Source organism: Lampetra planeri, chromosome 58 (genome assembly GCF_965212315.1).
Source record: "Lampetra planeri chromosome 58, kcLamPlan1.2.h2, whole genome shotgun sequence".
In the NCBI taxonomy this organism is placed as follows: domain Eukaryota; kingdom Metazoa; phylum Chordata; class Hyperoartia; order Petromyzontiformes; family Petromyzontidae; genus Lampetra; species Lampetra planeri.
In genome coordinates, this window is record NC_136164.1 from 935,174 (window position 1) to 960,853 (window position 25,680).

At 46.1% G+C, this 25,680-nt stretch overlaps 1 long non-coding RNA gene across 1 annotated transcript; it reads left to right on the plus strand.

Annotated features, from left to right (window-relative positions):
• The first annotated feature begins 1,962 nt into the window (after positions 1 to 1,962).
• On the plus strand, positions 1,963 to 11,211 carry LOC144735927 (uncharacterized). The gene is made up of 2 exons (XR_013588700.1): positions 1,963 to 4,397; positions 8,992 to 11,211. It is a non-coding gene; the product is annotated as an uncharacterized LOC144735927 (long non-coding RNA).
• Positions 11,212 to 25,680: the final 14,469 nt, after the last annotated feature.

Below are 25,680 nucleotides of genomic sequence, written 5' to 3' on the forward strand. Positions count from 1 at the left end.
TGTGAGCCATTCGGCTCTTGAATCGGGTGCAACCGCAACAAACAAAAAACAAAAACATGAACAAAAAAACATCTTAAAGTGAATATGTGACTAAGTGCAAACAGAAAATCCAAGAAAAGACAGCAAAATATTGCAGAAAAAACACCGTACACCAACGCTGTGTGCAAACATCCCAGTGGGATGCAACACTTAGATCTCTTAACACATAGATGACTTAACACACATATAACTTCACACATAGAGGACTTAACACGTAATTATCACGTGTGTTTTGCTGTAACCAGTTATTTTTATCCAGGTCCCCATAGAAAATGAGCAATTACTTACCAATGGGTTTTACCTGGGCCAAAATAAATCTAAAGCTAAACATAGTAAACTTAACACAGAGCACTTAACACGGGCAAACACGCTATGATAGTTTACACGTATGAATGAAAATACCACATACACGGCACTGGATATCATCATGTAAACACATTTGTAATTTTCCTATAGTTAATTCGCTGGCGTAAATGACGCTATAGATTGGATAATGTTAAGAGCAACAAAATTAAGTCTTCAATATCTTCACGTTTCGCTGCAACACATACACACACAAATAGAAAAAGCAAAGACCCACCATATAGCCTAAACAGACTTTTGGGGCAAGTGCTGTTAGCGAGCACCTATGAAGGCCGGCACAGCACACAAAGGGATGGGTAGACAGCACCATGACTCCCAGGTGGTGATGTTTACACACTGGACCAGGTATTCAATGTATAACTAAACCAAACAAGGGGAGGCCCAGAACCGGTTCAGATAATCGTTACTGGTGTTGACTATGAGCGGGAATCGAACTCGGGTCGCGTGGTTCATAGCGCAGCGCATACATACTGCTCTCCATGCAGTATGTATATACATGTCTAGCTACATATATAATTATATACTTGATCACACACGCATATCTATCTACATATACAATTATATACTTGATCACACACACATATATATTATCTAAATATATAATTATCTACTTGATTACACACATATATATAGCTCCATATATAATTATCTTTTTGATCACACGTACATACACACATATATAATCTATGTATATAATCCTCTACTTGATAAACGCGCGCCCCCATGTCCACGTGTAATGAATGACCGTGGCCCCGTGCGTGTGCCAGGCAACTGGAGCGAACCCCTCTCTCATTCACCGCGTTTGACTTTGTTTACCTCACTTGCCGAGCACAGGGCCCAAAGGCCAGCAACAGATTGTGAATAATACATTTTAACACGAAGATTATCGCCTTCTCGTCGTCATCATCATCGTCACGATCCATGGACAGATAGCCCATAGTAGTAGGTGTCCACTGCACATTTTGTCATTTGTTTCCACTTTCCTGTTTTGTAGTGCCAATACGCTGAAGTTGTGCGCACATCTTTCTGGCACCAATCAATCTCTTATGTCTTCCTCAAGCCATTCTCTGTTAGGTTCTTCCTTTCTTTCGGGTTCCTTCCATTTTTCCAAACAACAACACACCTTGAATTTTTCTGTGTTGTCCATCCTTCTAATACATATGTGTCAAAATCGTGCCAGTTTCCTTCTCATCACCACCTTCTCCCCTATCTGATATATTTTTAATAGTTTACATAAGTTTATATGCGTGCGTGGGTATTTTCCACTGTCAAATTATTCTCACGTTTAGTTTCTCACCACATTATTTTTGCAAACCTTGGTTCCGGATTTTTTGACGCCCCTGGCTTTATACCTTTAATTTGCTTTTTGTAGCGCACCTCTCCCTCGGACAAGAGACAAGACAGAGCCTCTCCCTGGGACAAGAGACCAGACAGTGCCTCTCCACGTGCGACCTTTTCCCATTGCCAATGGAATTTTTTGGTGGCTCAGAGGTCAGAGCCGCTGGGCCAGCACCACTGAGACCCTGGGTTCGAATCCAGGTTTAAGCCACTGTCGTGAGTTTACTGTCGTGAGTTTATGGTCTCAACCTGGTTACCAATGGCTGATAGAGACCTACATACTCATATATAGACTCACATCGAGACATAAATGCGCAGAAAGACCCATACTTTCACATAGAGACCCAAAAACTCACACAAATAACCATATACACTACTCAACAGAGATACATATGTAGTGATGTACTCACACGGACACTTGTAGCTTTCTCCTGTGTCACTTTATTTACCTCTCATCCAGTGTAGATGCTCCTCACTAACACACACACCCTTGTTCCGAACTCCCTATACTCTGCTGTCTCTCTCACTCTATACTCCGCTTACTCTCACTCACTCAATACTCCGCTAACTCTCTCACTCACTCAATACTCCGCTAACTCTCTCACTCAATACTCCAGTAACTCTCTCCTGCTTCCCTCACACCTCCACCCTCGTCCATGCCCCCAGCAAGGGATTAGCCAACACTGCTGGGGAGGACGAGGTGAGGAGGGTGAGGTCCCAGGCATCTTCTCCCCGACTCTTGTGTTTTTCATCCCTTGAGCACCAACCAACCAACTCCCCGTGTTGCTCCGCACACTCCCCTATATCTCCCTCCTCATTTGGAGTCCTCACTTACCCCCAATTAAGCGGTTCTACGCGTGGCGCGACGATCACATGTGGGCGAGCCTCATGGGCACCTCGCCTCACTCGTGTCAAAGCCGACTGATCGCTTCTATTTATTTTACTTATTTTTCTATTTTACCAGGTAGGGCCCATTGAGCTAGATACTGCAGCTCTTTTTCAATAGCTCAATGAAGTGGCTTATCATGTGGAAATGTATAGCAGCCAAATCATTCTGAACGCACGTTGATTCTAAATGTGGAGAAAAAACCCAGAGGACCCGGAGAAAAAAATCACGTGACCATGGGAAGAGAGAAAGATACACGCAAACTCTAAATATACAGCCGGCATCAGAGTCGGAATCGAACCCACGACCTCTTGTATACCAGGCGATGGAGTTAACATCTTCTAGCCACCGCGGCACCATCTGCATTTGCCCGCTGTGTGGCAGAGACACGGTTGATTGCTTCACTTCACAGTTTCAATATACCCCAACACGACGGTTTATGTATTCAAAAGGAATATTATTTATTTATCAACCTAGCTCGATAACAGTTTGCATCTGGGGATGTTTTTTTTTTAACCCAACTCCGGACACGTCATTTGGACGTTTGATGTCCGTCCGTCCGACCAAGCAAGCCAGTCAGCTAAACTTAAAAAAAATACTATGTGATTTTTTGCAAGGCATCAAATCTGCATGCAAACAAAAATGCTCTGATCATTTGCCAGAAGGGTTAAACCTAATCTTATTTTTACATCATTATTGCTGCTGGCAAAAAAGTCCCATTAGATACTCTACGACCCAGGAGTCATACTTTTTTTCAATAAAAAACAATCGATATTCGTCAAGGGCCTCTCTTTGGAAGTACACGACCCCCTATAAACAATCTAGCAACAGAGATCGCATCACGGAGAAATCAGATGATCGCTCGAGACGATGACGCAGCGGGGAACACTTTTCCAGTGGTGTGAGTGCGCTCGCACGGCGTGCGTCCGCCGGCTTGACGCATCGGCTCCGATCCCGACAGTCCAACGCCATCGGAACTTTCCACGAAGGGATCGCGCGAGCGGTGCCCACGCAGTGGCGTGCCCAAGTGGCGCGCGTACGCTGCCGCGGCCCCGCGAGATGGGAATCGCGCGTGCGTGACGCGCGGAGACTTGCTAATGATGATATGTTGGTTTAACTTCTTTCGTACCGTACGTAGCCAACCGTGCTGTATGTTGAACGTCTTTCACACCGTACGTAGTCAACCGTGCTAATGTATGTTTAAATTCTTTCGCACCGTACGTAGCCAATCGTGCTAATGTATGTATGTTGAACGTCTTTCGCGCCGTGTGTGGGAGGCGTGAGGATGTATGTGTATGTATGTGGTGCTGGCCACCCACCCCCTCGTGTACCTTTCGGGCCTTTATAGGTGCTCGCTAACAGCACTTGCCCCAATAGTTTGTTAAGACTATATGTGGGATTTTTGTATTGTTTGTGTACCTACTTGAGGCTGTGATGGATTTTGTGTGTGCGATTGCGATCGCGGGAGCGAGGCTGCTGCGGTTAGGCTGTGCGCGCGTTGAGATTGAGTGTGCGCGTGAGATTGCGTGCTGGTGTTTGTGTGTGTGAGAGTGTTTGTGTGAGATTGCGTGCTGGTGTTTGTGTGTGTGAGAGTGTGCGTGTGAGATTGAGTCACCGCTATCGCCACCCCCCATCGCTCGTACCGCCGCTCCCCACTCGGCGGGAACGGCAGTCGGGCACGCGCACTCTCCGTTCAAACGACAACGCGGGCACCGTGAAGAGAGAGGATTGTCAGAGGCTTCGCGACTGCTGTGTGCGTAATTTGCGACTGGTGAGTGCGTGATTCGCGACTGGGGTGTGCGTGATTCGCGACTGCTGCGTCTGTTCTCCTACAACGTGGTGGTAGTTGCATTCCTGAAGAACACCGCGCCATAGAAATATCGCGTTATAATAAATAAGATATAGTATAGGTGTTAAAACACAGTCCGCGATAACACGTGATATGCGTAACACAGGCAGAACATAGACTGAGGTTGCGTGTGGGTAGCATCCAGAAGCATCACAACGCTTTGCGTGGTGATGCTACGCCGAGGCAGCCGTACGACCACTTATTCCTACTCGAGCGACGTAGTTTCGTTCGCTCGATTGCGTTATATCGATTTCACGTCTACATTGTAAAAAAATGTGTTATCTAATACGCTCATCGCGTTCTCGCCAATTCGAGTTGTAAAAACACGCAGCGTTATAGGAGAACGGACTGTACTCAAATTCACAATTACAGTAAGACCCCCCCCTCCCCGGTTTACGTCGTGGGGGGATGCGTTCCTAAAAGTTGCGACGACGAATATTGAAACGACGTCAATAAAAGCGATATACAGGGTGGTAGTAGTAGTGGGTGGTGGATGTGAAGGCTGAGAGGCGACGGATAATGATACAGGACGGACGACGATGCTGTCAGTGACGTAAGCGTGTGGGGGCTGAGCCGACGTATATCGGGTAGCGGGTGTTTAGAATAAAGTGACGACGTGTTTGCCAAATGACGTAAAAGGGGCCAGACGTAAATCGGGATATTACTTCACTTCTTTGTTGGGTCAGACCAGGGGTCGGCAACCTGAGGTTCCGGAGCCGCATGTGGCTCTTTAAAGGGCTGCTCCGTGACGTTATTCACATTGCATTGCGGCTCTTTGAATATTTAGTTTTTTTGTTAAAAAAAAAAAATACAAATTTGGCTCTTCTTGTTATTTTTCTTGCCGATCCCCCTGGGGTAGATCGTCGTGCGGGTATTGATGCTCGGTGATGTTGGATATTATCTCCAGCAAAACGTCGTGTAAATAAAAAAAATACTACTTGGGATTTTCAACACTCATTCTCCTCCGCCTCATGCTCCGGATTTTATTGATAAACCAAGCCTATTGGAATATTTTTTTGCATGACGTGACAACTCTATTTAATTGGTTCTATCGAGTGATGTAGCGGTTGGTGTCAAAGGAATAATGCCATTATACCGACACGATCTGACCCAACAAGATAAAATCATCATCAACCACGAGCTTATTTTGTGGTGAGGTTTCTCGTCCGCTCATCATCACCGCGACCCATGGGCAGATAGCCCGTAGGTGTCCACTGCACATTTTGTTATTTGTTTCCACTTTCCTCTGTCTTGTGCCAATTTGCTCAAGTAGTGGCCACATCTTTCTGGCACGAATCTCTTATGTGGACGTCAAGCCATTTTCTGTTAGGTCTTCGTCTCTTTCTGGTTTCTTCATTATTTCACACAATCCATTTTTTATTTTGCTGTTGTTTTACATCCTACATATGTGTCAAAACAGTTCCAGTTTCCTTCTAATCAATGCCTGCATCAATATCATCATCATCAGGTCGTCTTCTTCTATGTGCGACCTTACTCTTCCGTCTATGTTGGTCGCTTTTTGGGCCCAGCTGAGATTCAGCAGTATCCTTCTGTAGCAATACATTTCTAGTGCTAATATCTTATCTGCGTTATTCTTTTTAATGTCCAAGCCTCGCAGGCATACACATCTGTTCTGAACAAGCATGTTCTTAAGATATTCAGTTTGGTTTTGTAGCTGATTTCCTTGCTTTTCCATGTTTTTGAATCCTGCCATGACTCATTTTGCCTTTGCGAACGTCTCTCTTATGTCTGTCGTGGAGTCGTCCCATGTCAGTAGACTTCCCAAGTCTACAAATTCCTTTACATTCACAATCTTGCTACCTTCCATTACGTATTCCTTCTTTATCAACGTTCTCCCTTCCGAACACCATTGTCTTTATCTTTCCCACGTTAATCCTCAGTCCTGCATCCTGCCCTGACTTATTGAGTGTATGAACATTTTCCTGCAGTGCTACGCAGAAGTTTCTTCCATCAGATCTACGTCGTCAATTACAGATTTGAATGAACGTTGCCTTTAGGCGAGGGGTCACTCGGGGCTTCCAGAGGCAGGTGGCAGCAGCGAACGCTGATTTGCCGTGCCGTACCGATGAGTCCTACTGAGGACGAAATTGATCCACAGCTGTGCCTCTGTTTCACTGCCGCCTGTTAGCACGGCGACATTGTCTCCTCAGCTCGTTAAGTCGGCGGTCTTACCATAGACAAAACGGCCACAGAACGTGCGGTGAGTTGATTTGAGCTGGTGGTCTGTAACAAGGCTGAGAGCACTTGCAATGCTGCACACCTCTGCGTGCACCAGTTGAAGCTGAGAGCCGCACGTGTAAAAAAATACTCTAAGTGGCTTAGCGAGGCGCGGTAACTCAGGACACGGTCCCGTAGCCATGCACTCCGTGTTTTCCAGAAGTCTTCATTGTAACTCTCTGCAGGTCATTGCCATCAACCTACGTTAGGGGGAGCGAGTACGCAGTGGTTAGTGCACTGCGTCACGATCCTGAGCGACCCCATGTCGATTCCCGGCCACGACTAACATCGGTGAATCGTTCCCAAGATCCTCATGTCCACCAACCCGTGTTGACTGGCGTGGTCAAGTATGGTCAAACAGGCCCCTACCATAACTATTACGGGGCTCACGTGTCTAACCCCTGCTCACATGTCTCACCACTGCTCACGTGTCTCACGTGTCTAACCCCTGCTGACGTGTCTCAACCACCGCTCACGTGTCTCACCGCTGCTCAAGTGTCTCAACTACTGCCAATTACTCCGGGTGCTCGGCAAAGTGGGACCACACTGCGCAAATCAGGACTCCCATCTCACGGAATGTTGTCATTAATACACATGTTGGCGCTGTTCACACAGCCCAGCTTTAATGTTGCTGCAGCCATCAATAATCGTGTCAACTTGTAACGCCCCACACGAGTATTTGTTCGTTCGCCCGCTCTCGTAGAGAGACAGTGAGGTACGACTCGGAGGCGTGAGGAGGAACCGCAGATGAGCGGGAAGGCAACAGCAGCCAGGCGGCGAGGAGCCGGCGCTCCAAACAATTGCCCAAGCTCTGTGCTCCTATGTTTTTAAGGCCATAGAACGGGCGCTCACGATGCGGTACCCGACCCAGCGACGCCGGTTTTACTGCGCGTGCCTTTTTCCACGTAACGTTCACTTTTTAAACTACCAGTAGTACCATCGGTTAACGTCTCTAATCCGTTCCACGAAAACTATTGTTAAACCGAAATGACTGTTAATCGAATTCACTTATAAGTTGAAAAATGTAGTAAAAAAATTACGAAGTCTGCAAGAGAGCTGTTTCCACTGCCAAAACAGAAAACGTTCTAATGTAAACAAATCCAGTCGAGGTCTAAATGCTCATAGATGGATGCCGCTGATTGGCTGTGGGTATGGCTCAGCCCCAATTTCGAGCGCTCAGATTGCCAAAAATTGTCGCTCGCGTGCACAACGTAAACCGTTTGAACAACATTTAAAAGTTAAGTGGAAACCATGGGGTCCCTATGGGAGGCGAACCTTAACCGAAAAACCGTTAACCCATGTCACTGTTAACCGAGGGACTACTGTACGCATAGCGCCATGAGCCAAAACGCTTTATAAATCTAAATTAAAAAATAAGATGTCGAAAGCAAAATGTCCTCGTGTCCAACATAACAAATAACAGCGCGGTAAAGCGACACGGCCCAAGCAACGCATACACGCGCCAGACAGGCGCCAGACAAGCGCCAGACACACTGGGCGCTCATCGCCGGTGACAGCAATCACTGACAGCAGCCACTTATCTGCAACCGCTCAGTAGCAGCCTCATAAAAATCTAAATACAGTATTACATCACGATTTAATATTCGTAATTGCCGAGATTAATGGCGAATCGAATCACCGATATTAATAGCTGGTGGCGATAAATTACCAGTGCCTTTAATTAATTAACGGCCACAACTGATTGTAATGACTGATCTTAATCTCGGATTCGTGATCACCGATGGTAATATTCACTCATGATGAAGTCATCAATGATGCTAGTAATTACTAATGCTAATTATCACTGATCGTGATGACCAATGATGGTATTGCTCATGGTAGTATTCACTCATGGCAGTAATCACTGATAGCAATAACTGATAGTAATCACTGATATTAATCACTAATGATGCTATTCACTCATGGTATTGATCACTTATGCTATTAATTACCAATACGAGTCGTCAGCGAGCATCACGAATGATGGTACTCATGGTAGTAATCACTGATAGCAATCACTGATAGTGCTAACGAATTGTATTATTCCCTAATGGTAGTAATGACCGATAATTATCACTGATTGTAATCACTGATTGTAATCACTCATCATGATATTCACTAATGTAGCATTTCAATCACTAACATCAATCAATGACATAAATCACCGATAGTAATCACTGACATCAATCACTGATAGTAATCACTGACATCAATAACTAATAGCAATAATCACTGACAGTAATCACTGATTGTAACCCGCCTCACTCTGCATCCACAGCCACTCCCGCGAGCCGTGCGGTGGAGATCACGCGAAGGGCGCCATGGGTCTGCTCAGCTCCTCGCTTCCTCCTCCCCACATCATCCTCAGCCTCCTCCTCATCGTCCTGGCCTCGTCACGCCCGGCCAGCGCCTCGTGGAACACGTGTGGAGATGTCACAGGCTGCACCTGCAACAAAACTAAGAAGGAAGTGAACTGCCAATACAAGGACTTGAAGGCCGTTCCATCTGGGATTCCTGCGGACACCGAGCCCAGCTAGGAGGAGGAGATGTTGCGGGAGACATCCGTACTCATAACGACAATAACGACACGAATACTTGGACTTCTACCACGACTAGTTACCGTAATGCCGATGCACACGTGCGCTGGGGTAAACGGTCATTGTGACGTGTCGCACGCGTAAGCCGAGTGCATGTAGAGCAAAGGCAACCCCGATCCAGACGGTGTAACATGCTCTGATGGCAAGGTCGTCAGAACAGTGACCAACGAAACCCTTAAGTATGAGTGCCCATTCGTAGAGAGTAAAAACTTTACCGACGATCAAAGCTCCGAATCGGAAAACAAAAGTTATCTTGCGGCAGTGAGCGCGCCCACAGAATTCTGGAGCCTCCTCAAGTTGTCCTGCGACGTGGCGACGTTCGGATCCCTGTCGCTGTGCGCGGCTCACCTCCTCCTGGCCGTCACCGTCATCTCGCTCATCTCCAGCCTCGTCAAGATGCTGCCCTGACGTCCAGTGCAAGCGCCCAACGGCTGTCCCACCACTCCTCCATTCTGGACCGCACCCCCCGCCTTTCCCGCTTGCTGACCGCGGGTTGCTCCCCCATAATTAATCCCGAGCTTCGAGTTTTGTTTCGTTGGTGGTGTATTTGTTGGCGTTGTTGCTGTTCACTCAATAGGAATCAATCACAACGTCATATTCTCTTCCCAACCACCCCAGCCACCAACCCCGATCGCCTGCAGGTAGTGGCACCGAGGGTTTGATTCATGTTCATTGTTAAGACGGGAAGCGGTCAGGGCCGTGTTGAGTGTGCCACAGGCTGAGTGAGCCAATCTCATATCAGGTGAAGCAGGCAAAGGACAGCCGTGGGTGTGATGGTGTTTGTATGTCGCTTTGCGTTTTGTAGCGAGGTAGAATAAAATAGAAAATACAGTAATACCCCGGAGTACGCCGGGAATGCGTTCCGGAATGGTGAGACGACGAATATTGAAACGGCGTCAATCAATTCACGGGTAAATGTGGTTGGAGACGAAGGCTGAGAGGCGACGGATAACCAGACAGGCAGGATAACGATGCTGTCTGCGACGTAAGTCTTGGGTTGAGGAGACGCAAATCGGGTCGTAGTGTTCATAATGCAGTGACGACATAATTCGCGAAACGACGTAAAAAATGTGGAGACGTAAGTCGGGGCATTACTGTATGACAATGATTTTCTCCAGATAGATGTCGCTATGGGTTTAAGACGCTTCTTCATTAACTGTCATGTTTGGCGGGAAAATGCTTGTTTTTTATCACGTCTAATTCATGTTGCTAAGCCATAACGTGCCGAGGGCCGTATTTTCCAATCCTCAACCTTTCTTCACTCGAGTGTTTGTGCGACGCAAGAAAAGTGAGCAACAAGGCTGTGAACACGCGCGTTGTGTGTGTGTGCGTTCAACTCACATGTGTGTGTGCGTGTGTTGCTCAGCTGCTCGTGTGCGCATTCTGTTGCTGTGTCGCTTTCGCTGCGCACTCCACCTGCCGACAGTTCAACTCGCGCCGACCGTGAGAACACGAACTCGCAAAGGCGCACGCAGTGGGGGGCGCGTGGCGAAAGCTCGGCAGGTGACTTGGATACAGCGTAGGCGTGGATACACCGTCGGCTTGGATACAGCGTAGGCTTGGATACAGCGCAGGCTTGGATACAGCGCAGGCTTGGATACAGCGTAGGCCTGGATACAGCGTAGGCTTGGTACAGCGTAATCATTCATTAGTATTGATATGTATGATGCCTATGACATATACGGTAACTTCGGTATGGCGTCACGGTGAACAAAGCCTGGTCCCCCGTTTTCCACAAGAGGCAGATAGCTACGGCTTACGTGTAACCCTGCATCACGCGTGCGTCTCGGGAATGATGTTGCGTTGTTGTAGTAGTAGTAGCTTTCACGAGTGTTCATGCCAAATAAACGTGATCCTCACTCACTCTGGCCCTCACCCACGAGTGAGTATTTCCGAATACATTTCTAGCCCACGTTGTTTTATCGTCACATCGTCATTTGTTTTGGACCTAACACTATATCCAATGTTACACGGGACTGTAGTAAATGGACAGCCGTTATTTCCCGAATGTCGGAGCAGTGAAGATTCCATACCTTCATAACAGATTTTATTTGCAATGACGTCTGTGTTTTAAACACAGCTCTGGTTCGGGAAACTGTCACTTCTTCGTATTACAACACAAAGACAAAGATCTCCCATATATCCTCGAATATGATGTTGAGGCAAGTACTGTTCGCGAGCAGCCATAAAGGACGGCAGGGTGGCTTTCTTTCTCCGGCATCTATTTAAGGCTGAGTCAACCTAAGGGAGGCCCAGGACCGGTTCAGATATTCCTCACTAATATTGGCTGTGAAGGGGAATCGAACTCTGGTTGAGCAGTGCTAAAAAACTGCACCACCGCTCCCCACAGACTCAGAGACCCACATACTGTACACATAGAGAGAGTCTTATTGACAGACCCATACACACATATAGAGACCCAAGACTCACAAAGAGACCGATAGGCACACAGAGATCCACGGACTCACACAGAGATCTAAATACACACATAAATATCCATAGACATACATAGAGACCCACAGACTAAGAAAGAGACCCACAGACTCGCATAAAGATCCATAGACTCCGATAGCGACCCAGCACTTGTGCTTTATTATCACACGTTGCTTTTGTATTCCAATGCTTAGTTCCTCCAGACGATAGCTCCATTTAAATACCCATTGAATCACAACACAGAGACCTATAAACTCACGCACATAACCCAGCACGCAGGTAACTTGTTATCACCACTGATTCTTGTGTTTAGTTAGTTGTCCTTCCCCCCACACCTCCGATTGGCACGGTTGGCTACGTACGGTGCAAAATAAGTTCAACAAATATCAGCACGGTTCGCTACGTACGGTGTGGAAGAAATTCAACATACATACCACGCGTTGCATCTGTGTCACACTTGTGAACTGGTCCTGCACGCATTTTCACCTGAGAGTGGAGAACCCGCTGGGGACTCTGCTACCTCCCCAGCCTGGAGCCTGCAACCTGGAGCCTGCAACCTGGAGCCTGAAGTCTGCAGCCTGGAGCCTGAAGCCTGGAGCCTGCAGATTAACCCGTAGGCTTTTGGCGACCAATATCATCCATAAGAGGTTTTTTTGGGTGAGATCGCGTACATATATAAATGTGTCGTTAAAACCCGCAATCACCAGACACAGCCAACTAGTAAAAGTTGTCACGTAAACAGAACATGCCAATTCGTCACGAGTACAGCACACCGATCTGTTAGAGAGCCAAGCCACAACATTTACAAACTGAGTACGACGTTTCGCCAGTAATTACAACTAGTTTAATCAGGCGACAGCCAGATTTGTGGAGAAGTCTTACTGTTTCATTTCTGCGCTCTTGCGCAAAGTGGGGGGGGGGGGGGGGGATTAATGAGTCAACGTACATTACTGGAATCACTGGAATATAATCGAGACAATTACACATCAATCAGCTGATAATGTATTTAACAAAACTAACTATACCCAAATTAACAAATTTGCTCGGCTGACTAACAAACAACTCTCAACTAAAAATGAACATTTTATAAACATAACGGTTATCATGACTAACATTGAATTATCCAGCAATATGGTTTCAGTCCTCTCTAAAGGTCTTAACTTTGCTGTTGCCCCATGTAAAATCCCTGTCGATGAGATCATTGCTGATGTGGAATCAGCAATTAGGCATCTCCCCCACAAGCTGATATGACTAGGCATGAGGTTGCCAAAGTTATTGAGAACAGCAAATTGCCAAAAACAAATGTTAACTTCAGTGAAGCAAAAGCCTTAAAAGAATTTAGAGCAAATAAAGATATCCAAATTCTTGCTACTGATAAGGGCCGATCAACTGTAAAATCAAATATTTACTCGATGAAGGTACCTACCTTAAAATTAAATGAGATCCAACCAGCACCTTGGAACGTAAAACAATGGCAATTACTGCCAAGTCATCAATTACCAAGGTAGACAATACCTGATCAAACCAAGGTCATCAAAACCACCAAGACTTTATGGGCTACCAAAAATTCGCAAGCCTGATATCCCATTAAGACCCATAGTGAGTACAATAGACTCTGCCACGTACAAATTAGCAAAATACGTAAGGAAACAAATACAGCCCTACATCTGTAGGACCACTTCGTTCATCAAAAACTGTGGACATCTCTTAAATTTAATTAAAGATCTTAAGCTTAACCCTAAGGATATTCTAGTACGTTTTGATGTGACTTCTCTGTTCACGAGGGATCCGGTCAACGAGTCAGTTAAATTACTCGACACTCTGATAACGAACAAAGGTTTAGCCAAAGATATTCCAAGACTAGCTGAACAATGTCTAAAGAACACTTACTTCTTGTGGCAAGATGACTTCTATAAACAAAAGGAAGAAGCAGCAACGGGCTCTCCTTTGTCTCCTGTGATAGCGAATTTGTAAATGGACGATTTTGAAACAAAAGCAATAGCTTCAAGCACACTAAAACCCTCTGCTTGGTTGATATGTGGATGACACATTGGTGGTCTGACCAAACGGCAAAGATACACTGAACGCATTTCTAAATCTTATCAACTCGCAAAACCCATCCATCCAGTTCACCATGGAAGTGGAAGATAGATATTCTGCTCGGACGGGGTCGAAAAATAACACAGTGTTTACCGAAAGAAACGCATACTGACAACTATCTGAATACAGTCACACCATCACCCCGCACAGAAATATGCTGTTATCAAGACGCTCATTCATCTAGCTAAGAAAGTGTCAGATGGTGACAGTTTGAGAAGTGAAATTCAACATGTTAAAGAAGCGCTGCAAATGAACGGTTACAATGATGCACACATCAACAGGGGATTGAATTCCAAAATCAAATCAAATAATACGAGCATTGAAACTGCCCAAGTATTAAACATGATCAAAACACCGTACATTGTGGGAGTAACTGATAAACTAGCCAGATGTTTGGAAAAACAAAACATTCGAATCAGATTTTTCATGGTACATAAAGTACAGAAATTTATATCTGGTACAAAAGATGTATTACCGAAGCTATCAACAGAAGATGTGTACAGGATGGATTAACTACACGTGTGGAAAATGTTACGTTGGGCAAACAGGACGAATGATCAGCACGAGACTTAAAGAACATCAGATAAATATTAAATACTCCAAAATACAACTGTAAGCAGTTGCAGAACACGCGTGCCAACAAGGACGCTCAATTTATTTTGATAATGTTGAAGTTATGTGCAAAACTAGCTACTACTGGCCAAGGTTAATTAGATAATCTATCGAAATTGAAATAAATAAATACGATTTTAACTGTTCGGTTAGCTACTGTCTTAGTTGCGTGGAAGCGAATAATCAAATAATACATTATTTAAATGTATGCCTATAAAGGGCACCATACTTCAACAGGGATTAAATTGGTACGGCTATTTTAATACACACAATAGACAGGAAGGAAAAGATCAAAGAGCACATGCATAATGTACGTTGACTCATTAATCCCCCCACCACCCCCACTTTGCGCAAGAGGGCAGAAGTGTGGTCACTACATCTACGTCTCTATATAAGGAACGAAACAGTAAGACTTCTCCACAAATCTGGCTGTCGCCTGATGAAGCTAGTTGTAATTACTGGCGAAACGTCGTACTCAGATGTGCTGTACTAGTGTAGGGGTGTTACGGAGGGGCAGTATACATAGGATCACACGGGAAACAAACACAGTGGGCGGGGCTTCGTGAGTGCACGGGGAGGTGCTCTCAACGACGTCCGCACAGGGCAGCCTGGGGGGGGGGGCTGGCCCCACCCCTCAGCGGGGGGTTTTGGTATAAAAGGGGATGAGCCGGAGAGCTCGGGGTACAATGTTAAAGCTAAACCAGTGAAGACCGAAGATCGTCTAGCTAGAGCCCTGGACTCCCCTGGGTTGCCGCCCTTGTCAGGGCCGTGCAGGACCGAGCCAGCGGCGTGGTCCCGAGAACCAGAGCTAGTGCTCTGGGACTCCGGGTACCGTAGCCCGACTTACCAGTGTCGAGCCAGACAGCCTCCCCTAGCCCGTTAGTGGAGGACTAGGAGGTAGGTCAGAGATAGCTAGCAGTGTATTCCCAGCTAGCCGGGTGAGGGGGCCGATACCCCCTCCAGTGTTGTATGTCCGCGGTTGTGACAACTGTTGCGGAATAAATACGTGTGCCTCAACCCCGGCGTCCAAGAGTCCTCAACGATATTACACTAGTGACGAATTGGCATGTTCTGTTTACGTGACAACCCTTACTAGTTGGATGTGTCTGGTGGTGGTGGGTTTTAACGGCACGTTTATATATTTACTAGAGCTTTCAGCTTGCAGCCTGGAGCCTACATAATCACGGACCCTGGAACTGCACCTCTTCATCCTCCCCACGTTGGCTGTACCTGGAGAATTATGTTATGGGCCCAAAACGTCACGCGACCCAGCAACAAACAGCACGATTGTCTAGGTTGTAATAGAAGTGCGTGAACACGCCTCTTGACTCGAGAGGAAGGGAATTCCAAGATGAAGTAATGCGAGGGAAGAGGGCAGAGAGAGAAGTGAGGTGACCAGCAGGGTAGAGAATATGTGATTAAGTGAGTGAGCGTGTTGGTTTGATGTACAGCATTGTGGATGAGTGAGTTGTCACCTGCAGTATGGTGGATGGGTGGGTGAGTGAGTCAGTCCATGAGTGAACGAATGTGTGAGAGAGTGGGTAGTGTGTGAGGGAGCGTCTGGGTCAATATATGAGTAGGTTGGCGAGCGGGTGAGTAAGTAGTCTGTAAGTGAGCGTGTAAGTCCATGTGTCAATAAGTGGGTAGGTGATTGGGCAGAGTGTGTTCTTGTGACCTGTGGTGCGTTGGTTGCACCCTGTGGTGGATGAAACGAGACAGTCAGTGTCCAGTCGAGACCGAGTCCTCAACACGAGTAAGGAATCAACCAGGAAGGCTCACGGAACCAGTCACCGTGGTAGTAGGTTACTGACCATCGGTGAGTGAGCAAGTGACCGGAGCAAATCAGTGAGCGTTTCCAGGTGCGCAGCTACCAGATATATATACATACTATGTAGGCTACAATTTTATATATTGTTTTAGTTGCACAGTGTCTTGAGCTAAGAGGAAGACAGTCTCACAGTGACAGTATTAGTTAAAAGATGTAGAGGTAGAATACTCATAAGTTATCTTACGTCTTGCTTTCATGCCATGCTAGTTAGCAAAAAATCCTGGTATTCAGTAACACTCCTCCGATGGCGTGCAGTCATTAAGTTATGACTGCCCCATTGCACTGTCATGCACCCTCACATGACCAGCCTGTTTAGACCTGTCATTGATACACGTCATTGCACATTATCAACCTGGTCATCCCACTTAATCGCGACAGTTGCATCCTGCCCAATGCCCACTCCCTTTTTTAACATACTCCAGGTGTTTTCGTTGCGTTTTGTTCTCTTATCCATGTATTCCTTTTCTGTCTGTCAGTGCTTATTTCCAATAAACTTTTGGTACCTTTGATACGATATTATCTGCCTGATCGTAGGTATAATGTACTGTTTGATAAACGTCTTTTTTCACACTGTATTTTAGCGTGAATTTTAATTCACAAAATCTTGTCATCCTGCTATCACGTTATTAGCACGGTTGGCTACGTCCAGTGCGAAAGATGTTCAACATACAATACATATGTAGTGACTCTCGGATAACTTGAACTGTAGAGGTTTCTTTATTTATTATTTAGGGCGCTTCACGCAGATAACTTGATCAGGGATGACACGCTGATAAATTGGACAGAGTTGATGCACAGATAACTTTGGCCAGGGATGGCACACAAGTAGCGACGACGCGAAGACAGCGACGGCTCGAAGACAGCGACGGCGTGAAGACAGCGATGGCATGAAGACAGTCGACCCCGATCCCACGGCAGCTTCGAAATTTGCGTCGCCTCCTTTTATTCCCGGCGTGGCCCTCACTCCGCCCCTGGCCATGTCTCCTTTCTCGAATTTTCTAGCCCATTCCCAGATGGTTCCCCTTCCGTAATTACCCCTCGTGACCACTGGGCCACGTACTGTTTCTGCACCCGCACTGTCTCCACATGCACTGTCTTTACACATACATAGTGTGTCTTGATTGCCATATCGAGTACATACTTTTTTGTGGGTTCGAGTTGTGTTCCTTCAATAATTGTTACTTTGTTCAGAGGACTTCTTATTCAAATCTGTAAATGACGGGAAAGCCCATCACTATAAAAACCCCCATCATTTACAGATTTGAGTGATTATTCCCTTTAGCAAAGCTAATGGGTCCCCGTAGTGTAGAGGTTCAAGCCTTCCCCATATATGGGGCTCCCAGAGGCATATGGTAGCAGCCAACATTCCGTGATCTTACCCTTCCCATGACCTCATTAGTCATGGTCACATTTTCAGTTTGGGTCTAAATTACTAAATGGCCATAACATTCAGTTCCTTTGAACTGGTGGTTTTGATGAGGCTGAGAATCTTTCTACATGCAATGCATAGATTTGCGTGCTGTTAAATCTAGCAGAGGACCTGCCATTAGTCCTATGTTACACTGTCTGGGAGTTCATAATATTCACTCCCTGATCCCTGTTTCACTTTTTTCGGGTTTTCTCGGATACAAATATTATGTCATAGTTCATAAGAGACACTCATGTTCGTATAGAATAGTATACAGTCGTATTTAACAAGAATTATGAAAAAAGATTTCATTGCTAATTTAAACCTAACGTGGCCTCAACGTTTGCAAATGGCCTCAGCACATCAGAGGATTGAAGTGGAAGATGGCAGCGGCCTTCACACGGCCCACTCTGTAGATTGATAACTCACGACGAATGCCATCAACGTGGCGAGTGAGCGTCAATCGTCGATCTCCCGGCCTCCGGAGCAATAACAATAAAACGAGCCACGCCAACAGCCCTGTTCAGGGCTAAACAACCACGCACCAGATAGGCCCAGGGACAAGGATCCTCCAACTGAAAATTGAGGGACCCGCCCGGGCAAAGTTGTGAAAATCTCGACAACATAATGGACACCCACATGACAATGACGCCCTGACACTCCAAGAAACCCACGTCTTGGATGCCAGTCACTACCACATCCATAGATACAACCTCACCACAAGCCACTCATCACTAGAAATACGGCTTGGCTATATATGTGACGGACACCAATCACAAAGTTTTTACGCCTTCTGAAGCCACTAGCATCAAGATAGGGGCACTGCACATCACCAACGTGTACAAAGCCCCTCATTCAAAATGGCCAGTGCAAGCGCTCTAACGTGCGACTGTGGTCATCCAGAACAGACCATACGATGTATAACGACGCAATGCACCGATCCACAAATACGAAGGAGACATCACAGTGAAACAACTCCGCTGTGCTCCTGACGCGGTTGTCTGACTTAACCACCTGAATGCTAATGTGTGATGCTTGCTCTGAATCTACATCAGCCGTATGAAAGAAGATCAGAGGCTTATTCTACAAAACTCAATGTGCCTTCTGGTGTCCACTGGCCCTGTTATAATGCAAACAAGGCAGCTAAGTGGGGTGGCCATTTCTCCCGCTCCTCTTAAAATCTTTCATTAGTTTATTTAATTTGTCTGTTTGAGACTTTTTGTTATTTCCGCTGCATCGTAAGAATCTTAACCAAGGTCTGATAAAGACTTGGGGAACTTGCAGCGACCCACGGTCCTTAAATATGTGAATGTCATGTGGGAGCATGCTGAGGTTAGGTGGGGGGAGCACGGGACCACACCCGAAAGGATGGAAGGGTCACGCAGGGACGCGGGACCACACCCAAGGAGGTGGAAGGGTCACGCGGGGACACGGGACCGCACCGAAGGGGGTGGAAGGGTCATGCGGAGACACGGGACCGCACCTAAGAGGGTGGAAGGGTCATCCAGGGACTTGGGAGCTCACCCAAGGGGGTGGAAGGGTCACGCGGGGACACGTGAGCTCACCCAGGAGGGGGAAAGGTCACGTGGGGACACAGGAGCTCACCCAAGGGGATGAAAGGGTCACGCGGGGATACGGGACCACACCCGAGATAAATTATGAAAGAAGATGGTGGAAAATGCTGATGGCAGGGAATAATTCCTGAGACTTCCTTTATTACACCGCTATCGCCTGTTAAATATGATTCGTGTTCTGCCACACACAAAGACAAACATACACCCATATAGCCTTCGCAGACATTGGGCCAAGTGCTGTTAGCGAGCACCTATGCAGACCCAGAATGGCACACGGGGGGTGGATGGCCTGCACCACGCCTGGCCGCCTTTGTCTCTCCACTGGTGATGTTTATTCATCGCACCAAGTACTAATTTGTGGCTGAGTCATCCTAGGGGATACGGAGGATTGGCTCAGATAATCATCATTGGTGTTGGCCATGATTGGGAATTGTAATCGGATCACCGGGTCGTAGTGCAGCACGCAAGTTGCTACGTTACAACTCCCCAGTATTTTAAACATGGACATGCTAACTCAGCACATCCTATGTGGCATTCTGTATCAATTAAAAAACCCATTATGCGTTGTTGCGATCGCTATCGGTGAAATCGACTCTCTTTCTAGAAGTGATTGCAACCATGTTTATGTCCATCAGTCAGCTGGCTTTCCAGACAAATATTATGAAAGCAGCATGTGGTTAAGGAAGAAAACGCTGGGCTGGATTTTACTTTCCGTGTCTCAGCCGCCAGGGTTAGACTCTGTTAAACAAATGCTCGCTGAGTCACCAGGTTGGCCAATAGCACTCCATACAAACCTATGGAGCCCTGTTCAATGCAAAATCAATGTCGTAGTTTAAATGATATATGTGTAGTAGGTTCCAGGAGACTTGGACGACGTAGTTGGAGGCACACTTATTTATTAACCACAATGTACATAACAGGCCGAGATGTACAACACTCGAAGGGGTATCGGCCCCTTCACCCGTCTAACAGGGAGATCACACAATCTATGTGACGGCTAGCCTACTCCTAGGTCCTCCACTACAGGGCTAGGGGAGGCTAGCTAACCCAGCTCTGGTTAAGCTGGGATTACGGCACCCTGAGTCCCCAGACCGGCTCTTACAAGAGCATCGGCTCTGGGCTCTTGGGGCCACGCCACTGGCTTGTCCTGGTCGGTCCTGAGAAGGACAGCGATCCAGGGGAGTCCCAGGGCCTATCTAGCAGGTCTTCTTGCTTCGCTGGTTAAGGCTGAACACTGAACCCCGAGCCCTCCGGCTCACTGCCTTATATAGCAACTCCCCCACTGAGGGGTGGAGCCGTGGGGGATTCCAGCGCCGTGTTAGCCCCCCAGGCTAAACGGTGCGGACGTGGATGTAAGCACCTCTCGGCGTACGGGCATAACCACGCCCAGTGTGTTTGTTTGCCCTCCGTAACACCTCTACATATGCGTTGTTGTGATATATCCATAATACATCAGCGATTGGGTGTCTCCACATGTCGGTAAAGCATTTTACATGTTTACTGTACGAGTTCACGTTAAAATGAACATGCTACAGATAAAAATAAAAATTCCAAGTGTATTTTCAGTAACATTTTTTAATGTTGCATTTGTAGTGGAGTAACGCGCGCGGGGGTTTGCACGCATGTGCGAGTTATGGACAGTGAGGTAGCATCGCGGCGAACAGGTGTTGCAGAGAAAGCAACGGAAAGGAGATGGATAATTAAATGCATAGCAGTGATTGGCTGGGTGCAAATGCAGGCGCGGAACAGGCGCCAGGTTGACGGGAGATTGAGGCGATAGCGGCGGAAGCCACCGGCGTGAGGCGACTGGAGGTCGCCAGATTAATTAGATACGAGTTAATGAGAAGGGGGATAAATACTGGAGCGTGTGAGGAGAGAGTTGAGTTGGTCGGAGTGAAGACAAGAGGAAAGACAAGAGAAGTCTACGAAGGCCCCACTGGAGGCAAGGGCGAGGTTGGAGAGGCAAGGGTAGAAAGGCTAGCAGTAGAGAAGCTAGCAGAATCCTAAGTGCGAGCGTGAGAATCTACCATTAGAGAAGCTAGCATAATCCTAAGTGTGAGCGTGCGAAGCTAGCAGTAGAGAAGCTAGCAGAGAGTATTGTATAGCGGAAGGCTAGCAGTGGAGAAGCTAGCAGAGTGTATAGCGGAAGGCTAGCAGTGGAGAAGCTAGCAGAGTATATAGCGGAAGGCTAGCAGTGGAGAAGCTAGCAGAGTATATAGCGGAAGGCTAGCAGTGGAGAAGCTAGCAGAGTGTATAGTGTAAGGCTAGCAGTGGGGAAGCTAGCAGAGTATATCGCGGAAGGCTAGCAGTCGAGAAGCTAGCAGAGTATATAGCGGTAGGTAAGCAGTAGAGAAGCTAGTAGAATATATAGTGAGAGGCTAGCAGTGGAGGAGCTAGCAGAGTGTATAGTAATAGGCTAGCAGTGGAGAGGCTAGCAGAGTGTACGGTGGGAAGAAGCTATCAGAGTGGATACTGGTAGGCCAGCAGCGGAGAGAGCGGAGCGTGGCAGGCAAGCTAGCAGTAGAGAGGCTAAGAGAATGAGAGAGAGAGAGAGCAGGCAAGCAGTGGAGAGGCTGAGAAAGAGAGCGAAGCAGGCAAGCAGCGTAAGCGGGAAAATCACGACGGAGTTACAGGGTGTTGAACGCGAGGAGTTATGTTCAAATAAACGTAATACAGGAAAAAAAAATTATCCGCTTTAAATAAAAACACTACACATTGAATAAAAAGTAAAAAATATATTCATTGTTACTCCCGTTTAAGCAACTCCCCTCCAATGCGTTTCAGGGGTTGACAAAGCTGACGTTCCTAAACCTGGAAGGCAACCAATTGCAGACTCGGGTAAAGGGCACGCAGGAGAAAATCAACTGCGGGCAGCAATCGCGTGTATAGCCTAAATAGACTGTGTATGGAACACGATCACCCATTTAGACCGTGTGTATGGAACACGATCACCCATATAGACTGTGTGTATGGAACATGATCACCCATATAGACTGTGTGTATGGAACACGATCACCCATATAGACTGTGTGTATGGAACACGATCACCCATATAGACTGTGTGTATGGAACACGATCACCCATATAGACTGTGTGTATGGAACACGATCACCCATATAGACTGTGTATATGGAACACGATCACCCATATAGACTGTGTGTATGGAACACGATCACCCATATAGACTGTGTATATGGAACACGATCACCCATATAGACTGTGTGTATGGAACACGATCACCCATATAGACTGTGTATATGGAACACGATCACCCATATAGACTGTGTGTATGGAACACGATCACCCATATAGACTGTGTGTATGGAACACGATCACCCATAAAGACTGTGTGTATGGAACACGATCACCCATATAGACTGTGTATTTTACACAATTATGTGTAGCCCAAATAGACTTTGTGTATTTAACACAATCACGTATGACCCATAAAGACTATGTGTTTAACACGTCGGCTTTCGCGACCAATATCATCCATAATAGAAGTTTTTGGGTTAGATCGCGTAAATAGATAAATGTGTCGTTAAAACCCGCCACCACCAGACACAGCCAACTTGTAAGGGTTGTCATGTAAATAGAACATGCCAATTCGTCACTAGTACAGCACACCGGTGTGTTGGAGCGCCAAGCCACAACATTTACAAACTGAGTACGACGTTTCGCCAGTAGCTCTCCGAACGGTTAAAGTTATTTTGATTTCTTTCAATTTCGATAGATTATCTAATTAGTTTTGGCCAGTAGTAGCTAGTTTTGCACAAAACTTCAACATTACCAAAATCAATTGAGTGTCATTTTTGGCATGCGTGTTCTGCTACTGTTGACATTTGCATTTGCGAGAATTTTATATTTCTCTGATGTTCTTTTTGTCTCGTGCTGATCATTCGTCCTGTTTGCCCAACATAACATTTACCACACGTGCAGTTAATCCTGTACACACCTTCTGTTGATAGCTTCGGTAATACATCTTTTGTACCTGATATTAAATTCTGTATTTTATGTACCATGCCAAATTTGACTCAAGTGTTTTGTTCTTTCCAAACATCTAGCTAGTGTATCAATTACTCCCGCAATGTACGGTATTTTGATCGTTTTAATTACTTGGGCAGTTTCATGCTCTTGTTATTTGATTTGGTTTTGGTGTTCAATGCCCTGTTGATTTGTGCATCATTGTTACCGTTCATTTGCAGCGCTTCTTTAACATGTTGAATTTCACTTCTCAGACTGTCACCATCTGACACTTTCTTAGCTCGACGAATGAGCATTTTGATAAGAGCAGATGTCTGTGCGGGGGGATGGTGTGACTGTATTCAGATAGTTGTCAGTATGCGTTTTCTTTCAGTAAACACTGTGTTATTTACCATTTCTACCCCGTCTGAGCAGAATATCCAGAAATGGTAGAGTTCTGTAAGCTTCCACTTCCATGGTGAACTGGATAGATGGGTTTTGTGAGTTGAGATGATTTAGAAACGTGTTCAGTGTATCTTTGCCGTGTGGCCAGACCACCAATGGAGAAACTCCGAGTTGAGCTTTTTTTGAGCCTAGTCTCAACACCGTTTTGAGACTAGGCACATAAGAAAACTGTCTCTGGTATGGACCAATTATTTTCAAAGACAATGCATATATTATCAGAGTATGTTTTTTGTTTGCATTCTGACCACAAGTATTGTGGTTAAGGCAGACATGATTCCTTTTAAAAGATTCAGTTTGGTGTTTTAACATCTTAACACCTGTTTTGTTGCCAGGGAAAAGGGGAAAACCTATTCTCTAATGAATAAATGTGTTGTAAATGTTGTGTCTTGGCTCTCCAACACACAGGTGTGCTGTACAAGTGACGAATTGGCATGTTTTGTTTATGTGACAACCCTTACTAGTTGGTTGTGTCGGGTGGTGGCAGGTTTTAACGACACATTTATATATTTACGCGATCTAATAAAAAAAAACTCTATTATGGATTTGTAGTGTAATAGCGCCGGCTGGTGGACAGCAGCGGCCACTGTAGTGGACAGCAGCGGCCACTGTGGTGGCCGTGCACACGCCAGTGAGCGTGTGCACGGGTCTGTTGGCAAGGCGGAGGAACTGGGGCAAGGGTCACGGAGGACCCCGTCTGGAAGCCCCTGGAACCCGCGAGTGGATTCGAGAAGGAGGTGCGGCCAGGGCAGTGCCAGGCCGGGCTGGTAGGATAAAAGGAGCCGAGAGCGTGAGCTCGAGGCTGCCGGTTCTTGGATTGGATTTGTCTTGGCGTTGCTGTTGTCTCGTCGCCATCATCGCTGCCATCTTCACTCGATATTGCGCTTCCAGATAGTAGTTGGCTGTCCCAGTCAGCACTGTCAGTGTTAGACAGCTTGTGTTGTGTATAGGCGAGGCTAAGCGACAGTAGAGAGTGTGTGGATGAGACCGTGAATGTTCTAAATTACGCATATATGACCCATGTACACTGTGTGTACAGTAGACTCTCGATTATCTGCGATAATGACGGGGAGGACAGCCGCGGATAATTTAAATAAAAAATATATCCATTTCCCCCGGATCTCAATGCCAAAAACTACTCATATAGGTATAAATTATGTCTAAGTTAAGAAAATGTATATTCTTTGGTTATTTCGGCAAAGTCACATAGATAGAAAAATGATAATAAAAATAAAGTGAATAAAAAATGAAAATAATGAAATTTAAATAAAAAGAATAAAATAAAAAAACACTAATGTAGACTGTAGCCTGGTTCTTAATCGGAGTGAGTGCACTGGTAGTTTATAATGTAGACTATAGCCTGTTTATTACGCTTGGTGAGTGTACTGGTAGTCTATAATGTAGACTGTAGCGTGGTTCTTTCAGGAATACAAATAAAATAAAAAATAGATGTCATCAACCACTTTTAGTCATGACTTGATTTGTGTTTTCTTGTCAACCTCCACCATCAGCAGTGTGTGTATGTGGAGCGAGGTGCAATGATTGCCTGGCGGTCCTTTGATTGGTGTAGACCTGCTGTGTTGGCGTTGCTTTTCTCCTACATTAACATTAGATGCCCCGCCCATATTGCTGACACACTTGGGCTACGCCCATCTCTAAACCTTTAACAAGTTTAACACGTTCTTTCGGAGTGGGCAGGTAGGAACTTGGTTGGACAGTACATTCGTGCACGACAGAAAGCTCGCGGTCACGTGACGCACTTCAACCAATCCGGGAGCGTACATGTTTGGGAGGGGCTATGCACGACAGACAAATAATCCCTGGTGGGCAGTGTGGAACTGTTGTTCCTACCTGTATAAACAGTTTGCCTATAGAGGCGAGCCCCCTTTTTCCCGATGAAGGCCGCTTGTGTTGCGATCAAAACGTCATGGTTTTTGTTTTTTATTTTATTTGTATTATTGAAAGAACAAGAATAAGTCGACATTATAGA